The 12,902-nt window shown below is 40.9% G+C and overlaps 1 long non-coding RNA gene across 1 annotated transcript; it reads right to left on the bottom strand.

Annotated features, from left to right (window-relative positions):
• Positions 1-939: 939 nt before the first annotated feature.
• Positions 940-12,091, bottom strand: LOC145421340 (uncharacterized). The gene is made up of 2 exons (XR_013902676.1): positions 11,415-12,091; positions 940-1,807 (listed from the first exon to the last, which is right to left on the bottom strand). It is a non-coding gene; the product is annotated as an uncharacterized LOC145421340 (long non-coding RNA).
• Positions 12,092-12,902: the final 811 nt, after the last annotated feature.

The following is a 12,902-nucleotide window of genomic DNA, read 5'->3' as shown; positions in this document are numbered from 1 at the left end:
AGTGCTTAAAGATACAGTATTTCAGTCCAGGGTGCATGGACTGGACTGAAATACAGTAAATACAGTACAGGTAAATTTGTATTGTTCTTTGCATGCCATGTTGAATGTTAATAAGAACAAAAATACTATTAATGCTGGTGGCTTTATGTTTCTGTCCAACATTATCTGCTTTGTAAGGTGTGTGAGCACATAGACAAGAGGAAGGAATATAACCCTTTGCATGTTCAATTAGAGCCACTGAGAGGCTTTGCCTTTACAAACAAAGCAACAAACGATTTTCCATTTTATTTGAGACCACAGTTAAGTGTGCTTTCACTCAAACCACAGCAAAACCACCTAAGAAATGAAGCGAGACATTTGAGTGGGAATCTGCTGAGCTTTAATTTAACTATAATGGTGAATTGATAACAGAGGTTCATAGTGATGGATGCAGGTTTTTGGATGAGGTCCAGTGCTTCCACAAGTAATAAAAATCAATTCACACACATTTTGCCTCCAGGGGCTTTGACTATTGATAGCGGTGATGATGGACATGCGCTGACATAGGTCTCATGCGGGGAGGGAACTGGGTCAATGTCAGTCCCGGTTCGGGATCGACCCTTCTGAAACGCCTGACGCTCAGTGTTAATGAAAATTCGATCGATCGCCGTGTACAGTATTGTCACCACAACAGAACTCATCAGCCGAGCTCAAGTCATTAACCACCAACAGCCATCGCTTGAATTACTGTTCCTGCTCAGCCAGTTAAGTAAATGAATATCTGGCTCCTAATTAACAAAATTAATCTTGCTCCCCAGCTTTGTCCATGGGGGGGAGGGGGGGATACTTTAAAAAAGTATTGCTGATCACAGAGTCTGTGAATATAGTTGCGAAATTAATACGTTTTTTAAACTTTAATTTCTGATTTGCCTGCAGCGGCTACAGTATGTTTTTTTTCCCCATTCTATATCAAGTGTTTAACCTCTTCAGAGTTTTCTAATATTATGGTTTTATATCAGGTATCCGTGCTTGTAATTGGTCAGATGCTTACAACACTGCCACTTTCTTGTGAGTTGATAACCAGCTTCGTAGGACCATTTATCTTTATTACTGATGTTACAGTAAATGAATCCAGATAACAGAAAGATACCTGGGGTATGCTGAACTCACTTTGTAGTACGGGCACCAGCAACATATGTGGACAACAAAGGGCAAAGGTGAGAAAGGGCTTAACACACAAGAGGGGTAATTTTACAGCAGGGAAATGAGGCATGGGTGAACTGATCTGAACTGGTTGAAATAATGGGCGAATCAAGGGAGGGCACATAGGATGTAACACAGAATGGGGAACTAAAACAGTAAAATAGGAAAGAACCAAAAGACATAAAAACAGATATGAATACTAACCTTTAACTAGATAACACAAAGCATAAATAATAGCAAAACTAATACAAATATCAGTAATAATGGGCAAAAACCAAAACACAATATCAAGTGAAACTAACACTCATCACTAGAATGGACATCCAAGAGCTAAGACTCCCATAATACTAGAATAATGAATGAGTGAGAGTGAGAAATTCTTTATTTATCTCATATTTGATAAAAAGTTTAATACATATAGGTATTTATAACATCTGGTAGAGGATCCCCTGGCAGAATGATAGAGCATTGTATCATGGCGGTTGTTAGATTGTGGTATGAAAGATTTCCTGAATCGGTCTGTCAGAGAAAGTGTTGTGCTGCCTGTCCAGGAAGAGGTGCAGAGGGTGGTCGGGATTATCCATGATGAATAACAGTTTGTTCAGTGACTTCCTCTCCTCCACAGCTTCAAAGGTGTCCAATAATAATAAGGAATCAGAACGGGAAATCCCACAATTCAACACACACACACACACACACAAAAACAAACCTCAGACATTTGAAACATAAAATGACAAAATATTACCTTGGACTAAAATATATTAAATAAGAATCACAAAGAAGAAAATACTATACAGCTTAACCCCAAGGACCAAAGAGGTTAATCATGGAAACAGGCTGACAGGCTATTCTGCTGCTTGCTCTATCAGAGCTATGCTGCATGAGTGATGAATTTTAAATCACTTGCTTTAACATTGCCGCTAAAAGTTACATAAAACCATATTGGAAATTGTGTTATTATCTCAGTCTAAGATGACACATGCCTAAATTTGAAATATTGAATTGTTGCCCTGGGTGGTATTTCTACAAAGACACACAAATATACATGTATAATTTTTTTGGGTCACCAGTGTTTTGAGAGTAGCTTCTGCTCAGAGGGCCTGAGTCATTCTACTTAAAATTAAATAAATTATGGTCTGTTCCTGTTTCTTATCAAAAAATAATTTCAGTCCTCTGCAGACTAAATCATCGTGTTCTCCTTGGATCAGAGCCAGTCTGAATGGCCAAACAGTAGCCTGAAAGCAACTTAGTACCTTTAGTCACAGAATATAAAAATCTTTTTGTTTTGAAAATATGTATTACAGCAAAAACTAGATATATGATTGTTTTCCATATGGAAAGCACGTGTAGCTAATGTACTAGAAAGCATCTGCAACTCAGCCTCTGTTGACTTTGTTAAGCTTCAGTCAGACACATTCAACATAATCCCAAACACTGCAGTTCAACTATTTGCCTTGAAGGTTTTGTTTTGTAGGCGGGTACTGTTTAGCTTCACATTGAATGTAAGGACTTATGTGGATGTGGCTCCACTAAAGAGACAGGGACATCAAATATTGTCTGCTTCCCTGTTGTTCCTTGCTGATAAGATTCAGCACCAAATCTGCTCATCCATCTAATTATCTGTCTACCTGCCGTCCCTTGTCCATCGCCACCCCGCTCTATTGTTATTCACTCCAGGCAACACAAACATGACATGTTGACCCCTGCCCATTAAAGACCTTCCAAGCAAAACTGTTTTTACCTATAGTGTTCAGGGTCATTGAATGCCACTGTTTCTATGGAACACACCATTGTATCGTTAGAAAAGAGGATAATGGCCATTTGTTCTTGTCAGGTTTGATAACACCAACTATAGCTTCCAAGTAGACAAAAGGAACTAGCCCAACTGAAACCAGTATAAAACATCACTGAACCTTAAGACAGAGCATCTCCTGCACTTAGGGGTTAATATATAATCACATGCTCAGAGTTTCTTCCAAGATCTCAAAGACACAGAGAGGCTTGACCTGGATTTTTGTAAAGCTCTAACTCTGAGCGATGGTCGTGCTATTCAGGGATATCAAGTCTTATCATCTTCTCTTTTTTTTCTAAGTCGAATCGCTTACTTTCTTAAAAGCCCTGGCTTGTAACAATAGGTCTTATTCTCTTGGTGATTGAGGTGCAGCTTTATGCTATAGCCCTTGATGCATAGGAAGGTAATTTCATGGCTCCTTCCTGCAGACACGAATCAGACACAGCGCTCTATTATCAAGCTCTGGGTATTAGGCCTCTAGGTAGGAGATGGAGGTGGAGGGGATATTAAACCTCAGAGGGTGTGTATGTGTGTACGTGACAAGTTGAAGACCGAGCCAAAGAGAACGTGACTATATACGCTCTTCATGAAGCAATAGAAAGGGAATGGTGAAAGTGTGTGTGTGGGGGGGAGACTCCTCAGCGGTCCTGTGTGTGATGTATCACGTTCCCGACTGTGTGGCTGCTGCCGTCACATCAAAGAACAAAGGGGTGTTTATGTCAAGCCTGACTGATTTGGTTTTTATTAATGTCTTACCTCCCTTTCTCCCCATTACCATCAGCTTCCACACATCAACCCCCCCTTCACCCCATTATATTAGCTCCAAACGGTGCTTTGGAGACCACACTGATTTCTTTTGCATTTGTCACAAACCCTTCAACATACACACACACACGCACGCACGCACGCACGCACGCACACATGCACAGACTGTGCAGGGTTCTTGCACGATTCCTGACTTAGCGGGGGCCTCCCTGAAATGTGCCATGTATTCTCCCAGATTGGATGAAGCGCACAGGCAGACATTCATTCCCACTTGACTTCCTCCTCCCCCCCCCCCCCCCCCCCCCCGAGCCATTTACACAGTGGAAAAGGTTAATTGCTTGAAACACCAGCGGTGTTATTTCAGCTGATTCCAGAAGCATTGCATTTGATATTAAACAGACAAGAAGATTAGTGTGATGATAACAGACTGTGAGCCAATGGATTATTTATACATATGACTGTGATATGGTCTAATTCTTGGGACGTGCAGAAGGAATAAGTGTTGGAGAAAAGGCACAAATAATAAAGCTAATCCGTGTTTTTGCTTTTGTTTTGTTTTGGGGTTTTTGGTTTTTTGTTTTTTGTTTGTTTTTTTGGGGAGGGGGGTTACTTAACAGTCACAGTGCAGGAAATCCACAATCACACAGAGAAATGGAATTCAAGGCAGATGCAAAGTTGTTAAATCATTTTCTGTTGAAACTCCCTTTTTCTCTCAGCTGTCCTCACCCATGAGTGATGGGTCCATGTGCAGAGAGCTGCTCTAATCCCTTATGACTGCATTGTGCACAGTACCATCGCCCCATGAAGACCATTAGCATCATAGCTGTGGGTGATTGGTTTCCACAGCTCTGGGTCAATGCGGGTTTTACTTTGAGAGTCGTAGGAGCCTAGAAGTAAGAAATATGTTGATCCAAGTGAAATTATTAGAGGAGAATAAAGAGGACATGCTGAGACACTGAATAATTAGGGCAAAGAAACGTTTTAGTTTAGATAAAGGAGGAAAGAATGAATTGCTGACACTTGATTTCACAAACTGAGCAAACCATTTTTCCTTTTCTCTAAAGAATGATAATGCTGCATTCAAATTTGCCGCTAATCAATGACTTCTAAAATTCTTGTTTATTATTGAATATTATGAGTTTGAAGTTTAGTTATTATTTACATTTTTATCATAATTTATTCCTCAAGTATTTTGAATCTTTAGTGCCACCCTCTGTTTCATTATTCATTATCATTTTTCTCATTTTTGCTATGTAACTTTGCACTGTCCACTTTCTGCTGTAACAAAACAAATTTCCCACGTGTGGGACTAATAAAGGTTATCGTATTTTATCTTATCTTGTTACCCTGTGTCTAGTTCACTTTTGTTCAGTGTTACTGATTCTTATCTCTGTATCTCCATTTTTCAATTATAGTTTCTTCTTGTTTTATTTTGACAGCCATTTGCCTCCATTTAGTTTGATTTCTTGGGTTTCATTACTTTGATTAGTTTCAATTGTTTCACATTACCCACCTGTTTCCACTTCCCTTGTTGTGTATATATAGTGCCAGTCTCCCTCTGACCTCTGTTGTAACAAGATACTATATTCCTGTCTGCTTAGCTCCCCCACGGTTTCCCTTCCATGTACCTCAGTGATTATTTGGACTTCTGTTTGCTCTTTTTTGGACTCTCTTTTTGAGTATCAGACACATAAATGGTTTGCCTTCTGTTTGGGTCAATCTTACAGCTCACCTCATGCGTAAATACAGTATATAAGGCAAAAATATTGTTTGTGCAATTTTAACAAGCTTGAAAGTCAATATTTAGCATGATCACTGTTATTCTTCAACATAGCCTGAAGTCTCTTTGTTCAACTTTTTAGTCATTTCTTTAAGTATTCTTCAGGAATAGTTCTCCAGCCCCATTTAATGAGACTCAAAGCTCATTTTTGGACGTTGGCTGACTTTTTTTTCCGTTCTCTGTCAAGATCATCTCACATTGCTTCAATATTGTTGAAATCTGGGCTCTGGAGAGCCCAATACATGACTGAAATGTTCCACTGCGTGCTTTTTTTGTCCAGGTATGTGTTCACTACGTTGGCAGTGGCTATGCTGAAAAATAAAGCTGTTGCTAATCAGACACTTTCCAAATATATTGCTTGGTGGATCAAAATTTGACGGTACTTTGCTGCATTCATAATTCCGTCACCGTTGACAAAATTTCCAACACTAGTGGATGAAATGCAGACCCAAATCACGTTCTTTCAGAACATACTGAGAACAATTCTAGCCCAAAATTTCTAGTTTGGATTGACGTGTAATTTGGCATACATAAGCCTTTTTTTCATTTCCCTTCCTTAAGAATGGCTTCTTGACAGCCATCCTTCCACTGAGACCATTTTTGATGAGGCTTCAGTGAACAGTAGTTGGATCTACTGAAGGACCAGATGCACCAGATGTGTCTGCTCTTTGCTACATTTTTCTGTATTTGTTAAGGACATGACCCTGTTCATCTTCTTGGATATTTTTTAAATTATCTTTATCTTAAAAGCTTTGGCAGGTTTACCCTCTTGTCCAGTTTCCTCAAATGTGAAACAATACTAAATTTACAATTTAAAATTGGTTCTTTGTCAAGTTTTTGGTAATGTGTGGGCACAATACTGGTTTATTCGTTGAGTTAAGTGCTTTTTCTGCTTTAATAATTGATAGGTCAGCGTTAAGTGGTTTAACTAACAGAGAAAAAAAACCCTCTAAAAATGGTCAGATACAAAGACCTGACTGAAAATGAAAGAAAAAGCCAATGTCCAAAGAAAAACTTTAGAAGGCCTTCAGAAAGCCTGGAGAGCTATTGCTCAAGACCATAAAAAATGGAATTAGAAGTTTGCACAATCCTGTAGCTGTAACTAAAAAGATTTACTTTACGTACTTCTCATAGATTAATATTCCTGTTGATAGAAGTTTGAATCTGTGATAAAGCTTTAGCTCAACTTACAGAAATAAATTAGCCTAAAACTGATACTTGGACATCTGACAGTGACAAAATGCTTTCTGTTCACCTACACATACTGTGTGTGTGTGTGTAGGTGTCAGAATCTCACAATCTTTCCATTTTTCTTGCAGATGTCTCAAAAGCTGTATCCGCTCAGTTTTTCTTTTCAGCCCCTTATAAAAACGTAGTTCTGGGTTCTTTGCCCTTTTCATCCCACCACACTTCAGCTGTAGGTGATTAATAGACAACAAGTATTTAAGAGTCGATATAGAGCTGCAAATATTTTTTTCTGCTAGTGTTTGCACCGCATGATTTTGAGTAGTAATAGCAAGCTAAATTATAGCACTAGTAATGTTCATTATCGAGGATTAGCCTGCTAGCTACTAGGGGGTGGAGGTGCCCTCAGCCTCTCGGCCTGGGGCTCGGTCACTCTGGCACAGCTAGCTGCCGGCGGAGCTCACAAGCATGTCACTGCAACCCCCCCCCATGGCTTCTGCTCCGCGGCTGCTGAGTGACCCCTCTTCTGGGGCTCTCCTCAGCTCTTTCTGGGATAGTGGCACGGCTGCCCCTCTGTTGGTCTTCCTTGGTCTGTTGTGTTCTGGGGGCCTCTGGATGTCTGGAGTTTTGATCTCCTCCATACCTGCTTCATGCCCTAGAGGACGGGGCAGTGGCTCCCCACACCCTCTAGCAGATCATTACATGAAGGAACCTTTTTAATACAAGCGTGCTCATGCTCACAGGTGTACACACAGGTGCTCACACACACACACAAACTACACCCTTTTTGGCTCCTACCTCAAAGCACACTGTGCGCTGTTGATCTTACGTGCTGCACAATAATGTTTAATATTTAGTATTTACTGTTATATTCCCATAGATCATCATGATGTTGTTTATTATGTTGCTCTTTTTTTTCTTCTGCTTGTTATCTCTTTTTTCTTTCTCAACAGGTGATCCAGGTGATTGATATATGTATTTTTTGTCTGCTTATTTTGTTGGTTTTTGTTTTTTGCCCTTTATCCCCGTCCCTCTTCCCTGCTGTTTTTCTTGCCCTCTTTCTTTCTCCCCTTTCTTTTCCCCAGTCAAATCTGTCCCGTATTTAGCAAGTAAAAATAAAATAAAATATTTCACTCTGGACAAAAGCAACACACCAATATTGCCTTCTACAGAGCCATGCTACTAAACTAATAAATGTCCTACCTCACAACCAGCCTCAATGATGCATTAAAATACATTTTTAATTATATATATATTCAGTATATTTTATCTATTCAAGCCCTGGTCTTACAATAATGTGTAATAAATGCTGGCAGAATTGGCTGCTGCCTCGCCTCATGAATTAGTTATTTTCTCTGCATCCAGCTTAATCGGTTGTGTGCTCAGAGCAAAAAGGGAAAAAAAAATCATCCCAATGTATGTGTGTTGCTCTGTACATGTGTCCATGTGGGTGTATGTGATTCTGCGATTCTGTGAATGCTCAAACACATTAGGTGTAAGAGGCGTCGAAGAGGCTAGCGTCGTCAAACAAATTACACAAAGAGAGAGGTAGCCTGCGCTCTCCAACACGTTGCAGTGATTGAGCCTGAGAGGCAGAGTGTGGCATTCTTTAAACACAGTGTTTGGGGAGAGGTGGCGTATTCAAACACATTATGGATAAGAGAGATGGGGGTCGTGTAGCAAAATGCATTACAGAGTCGGAGAGGTTGAGGGAGTGCAACATTTCTAAACACATTATGCCGGAGCGATGATGGCATGCTTAAACAGAGTGTTGATGGAGAGTGGAAAGAAAGACGGGGTCAAGAGAGTTTCTGTTTTATTTCGCCGAGGTGTGTGTGCTTTGTCTGTCCGCTGAGTGCTGACTGAGTTTTGACATCAGCTCAGCCTGGGTACACAAACCTACCAGAGTGACTCGTTTTTCCTCCAAGCACACTTGAGAGTTTATTGGCGCACACATAGTCATGGTGAACACAGTGAACTGACAAATGCGCACATACGTTCCCGCCGTGTAGGCAAATGGGAAGAAAGTCACATACTGTCGAGCACACCCTATTTTTCCTATGCTTGAGTCGTTCAATAGCACCAGCTTGTACAATCCTTTCCAGAACTACACTTCTGACCCCTCCAATAAAGCCAGTCATGAAAGATTAAGCACAGATCCAAAAAAAACCTCAAGACATGTTGTTCCATAGTTTATCTCAACACTTTGTCCAGCCCAATTAACCTTACAAACAGGCCCTTTTTGCATGTTGCCAACTTTGAATCAGTATGGGGTAGCTCATCCTTGGCATTTTTCTGTGCTTGGCAACAAAACACTTTGTACAATACAGAAAAACTCCAAAAAATGCTCTCTCCCACTCTTGTGTTCCTGTGGCGGAACTCTGGTCGAATCTTTTCAATTAGCCAGGTTGACTTTGCATGCCTAATTAAGTCCTCATCCTTGACGAGCTGTCTGACTTCTCCTTCAAGCCTCTTACTAGGAGTTTACAGCCCTGCAGGGGCCACCAGCCAGACGGATTGTTGTCCAGCTGGAATGGGATTAGCAGCACGCCAGGGGCCTGAGGCCCACAGTCCCTGGGCCTTTGTTTGAATCTGAAGTGTCGATTTGGAAGGGGTGAAGCAGGGAGAGAGGATTGAGGTAATCCCCTCTTCTTCAGGACTGCTCCCCAGAGGAACGAATCCCCAGTAAACCCTGAAGACTCTAGACCACCAACCGCCATCAGAACTGCTGTTTACTCATCACAGCCCAGCAGGTAGACAGCCAAATAAGAAGACTCGCCCACCCTGACATGAATACATGTATGTTTTAAATGCTATTGTTTAATCGCTGAAATCAAAACATGTTGGTTCTTGGTCAAGTGTAAAATAAAGGAGTTGTCTGGGTAGGATAAGAGGCCTCATGCTGTGTAGCAGCATGATGGGGGGTTTGTGTTGTAACTACCACATTTTATATAGCCAACAAACAGCCAAACTCCTCTTTACTTAATTATTTATAATGGTAATTAATTCACCCGAAGAAAAACCTTAAAGAATGCCAAAATTAGACTGGGTAAATTATCTTTACAGGCCTGGAAACTTTAAACATTTCATTTATTCTGCCTTCTGGCCTTTGGGAGCAAAGTTGCATGTTGTGGGTGGTCAAGTCTTTGAACGAAATGCAAGAAGAGTAGTCAAGAAGAAGCTGCTGACTCTCTAAAACATTCAAACACACCTGTGGCACGCAGGTGTTTTTGGACATGTCCTTGCTGCAGAGATTACATAGCATGATTCTACAGTGTTGGTGCGTGCGGATTATAATAGATGACTCAAAGGGCAGGCATGTTGTCAGAGGGCATGTCTTGTTTTGAGATGTAGGCTTTGTCTTCATATTTGCTCTGACAGCTGTTTTTCTAAGGTGATCTCTTATATTGAACATATAGTCGTGTTAATCATTAATAGCTTAGCTGACGAGGTTAAACTTTTCAGCTGTTCAACATCCCACGACAAAGAATGCAATGACTTGTTTGTGTTAAAAACCTGTACCCTTTTAAAGGATTAGGGAGGGGATAAGCACAACACAGGAAACTGTCTAGTTATTGCAAAATCAGGTTCATATGGGTATGTTTTATGGTTTTAGGGTGAATGAAGTGTTCACAGAAATCCCCACACAGCTAATTGTTTTTAATTTCTTTTGGACGAACACCATATTATTTTGGTACAGTTTGATTTCAGAGTAAATATTATTGATGATGCAAATGTACTGTAAGGCTCAGCGCCCAGTAGTGTGAATTTTCTCTCTCTCTCTCTCTCTCACGGTGCACCTGTGCCTGTGAGTCAGCCTCAGAATTAAGCCAATACCAACAGGCTGTCTTTCATCGCAGTGTGACAGAAGCACACGAGATTAGAGCAGAATCCACCCAAAACAACCACACTGAGCTCAGGGATAATCCAGATCCCAAACATCAGAGGGAAACAGGAGGACACTGCTCCATCTATCATCCAACGAGAATCCACCCTGAAGAAAAACACGGGGACGAGTGATGCGTTGCTATTGTCCGACCTAGCTGGCACAGGAAAAACAGGATGTGATGAGTTTCTGTGCCTGAGGTGACTGGTGAACCGCAGTGGCACCAGCCTGGAAACTTGTATGTTGGCACAGCTTTTTGTGCCTGCACGAAAGTTTTCTTTCTGTTTTTTGTTTTGTCTTTGCTCCATTTGGAAGCAGACAACTGTGCAAAAAAAAAGAAGAAAAAAGTTGGATCGAATGCAGCTTTATCAATGAGTTGTGCATATGAAGCTCTGAATAGACTTCAGGCTTCGGGGTATTTTTAAATTGCGACTCTAGCTAAATAAAAGCCGTGCTAATTTGAACAATATACCATTATGCTCCATTCATCGCTCAGGTGAGTGATGTGGTCTCTTAAACTGTCAGTCTTCTACATCTTATTTTACAGTCATGACAAAGGCTGTAGTTCAAAGGGATGACTCGGCGCCAAAACATATGCAATACAGCTGTTTCTGACACTCAGTATATCCATATCATCTTAATCTTTTCTTTTTATCAAGAACCAACACCCCACCGCACACACACAGCCCCTTACTTATGTACAGTATTATGCTGGCTCTTCCTACTGAAGTGCAAGATGGCTAGAGTACAGTGAGTCTTGTATGCATGCCCGTGCATGATGCAGTTATGCGTGTGTGTGTTAGCGAGCTTTGCCCAGTTCTCACCAGCAGGACCAGAGGCTGTTTTTAAAGCTGCATTTCTCGCATCAGTTCTCCGAGACATCGGGACTGTCGGGTCAGAGAAAAGGAGCCTTTGACTGAAGAGGAATGAGACTGATCCCTTGCCAGACAGCCTCAGCTGGGGGGCTACCATCCACTAATATTTCCAACAAGTCTCCACCCCCACAAACCCTCCATCGTCCACCCACTGTCCACCCTCCCTCCATTCATTTCTGGACATGCAGCGATAACAAAATTTCCAGGGAACTGTCCAAACAGAATGCGCTGTGTGTGCTGTGAGTTGTTTTAGACGTGGCACAAGTTGGTATTAGATGACGGTCGGCTGTGCATTATCAGCACTTTAACAGGGGAAATAAGGTTCCTGTTTGCGACACTGAGTAGTGGAACAAACCACAACTCGTCATTTGTCCTGTGAATTGATTGTGTGTCTGCTTTCTCTCCTAATTTCCCAGATAGAAGACTGTTCAAGCTGGTCCTTTATGCTTGAGCTTGAGATATTTTCGCTCATGTCCCAGATGGACTGTGTTGTTCCGGTCAAAGAGAACATACCAATGACACACTGACTTATTTATTTTAAATAGGGCTTGTTGTAAACACACAAATAGCTGACCTTCGTGATTCTTTGTCTTCTTCCTCTCATTCTCCGTCTTTTTATTTCTTGCTTTTTTTGGTCACTTGAGCATCATGGTCATTCCTCCTGATCTCTGGACAGTCTTTTGTTTTTTTCAAAGTCACAAAGAAATTCTTTAAAGACATTTATTATAAGATAGTAAAGAGTAATGGGGTGTTTCATTTGCCATAATGAAACCTAATCATCCTCTGGATGGTCCTTTGAATCCATCTCTGTGGTTTAATAGTCTAAGTTGAGAATGGGTCTCGGTCTGCAGTCTGTCAGGAAAAGTAGTTCGAGGAAGGTATTCCTTTACATACATTAAAGGACTGAAGTGTGTGGATGATGAGGAGATAAGTAGTGACTTTTTTCTTTTGGAAAAATGGATTCTGACAGATGCTGGTGAATACTTTAAGAGAACTCTCAAGAGACTTTTTTTTTTTTGTCGAAATAAAAATATCTTTTTTTTCTGTTATGCTAATTCTGACTTTTGACCAACAGTGAGCCATCTTGACAGTCTTTTCCTGTGAGGAAAGGCAAAAAGGAAGAAGCTGCTTTAGACTTTGCCTAAATACTGGACAGGTTTTTAGAACAAGCAAGGTAATAGCTTGTGATATTATAGTCACATAATTTGTATCAACATCTCAGACGTCATTGAAAACTTCAGTTCAGTGGATCAAATTAACTGAAGTGGCACCTAACAGACAGCAAATGTCGGCAGCCACCTGTGGTTGAAGTATACACAGCTGCCATAATATAAAAGACACACATTATGTGGACAAAAGTACTGGATTAACTACACTTTACATCTAAAGGAGCTGCTCGGCCATGGAAACCCATGCCATGAATCTCCCAGCACATTT

The sequence above is a fragment of the Astatotilapia calliptera genome, chromosome 17 (genome assembly GCF_964374335.1).
Source record: "Astatotilapia calliptera chromosome 17, fAstCal68.1, whole genome shotgun sequence".
Classification (NCBI taxonomy): Eukaryota; Metazoa; Chordata; class Actinopteri; order Cichliformes; family Cichlidae; genus Astatotilapia; species Astatotilapia calliptera.
This window is presented reverse-complemented; position numbering and strand designations above follow the sequence as displayed.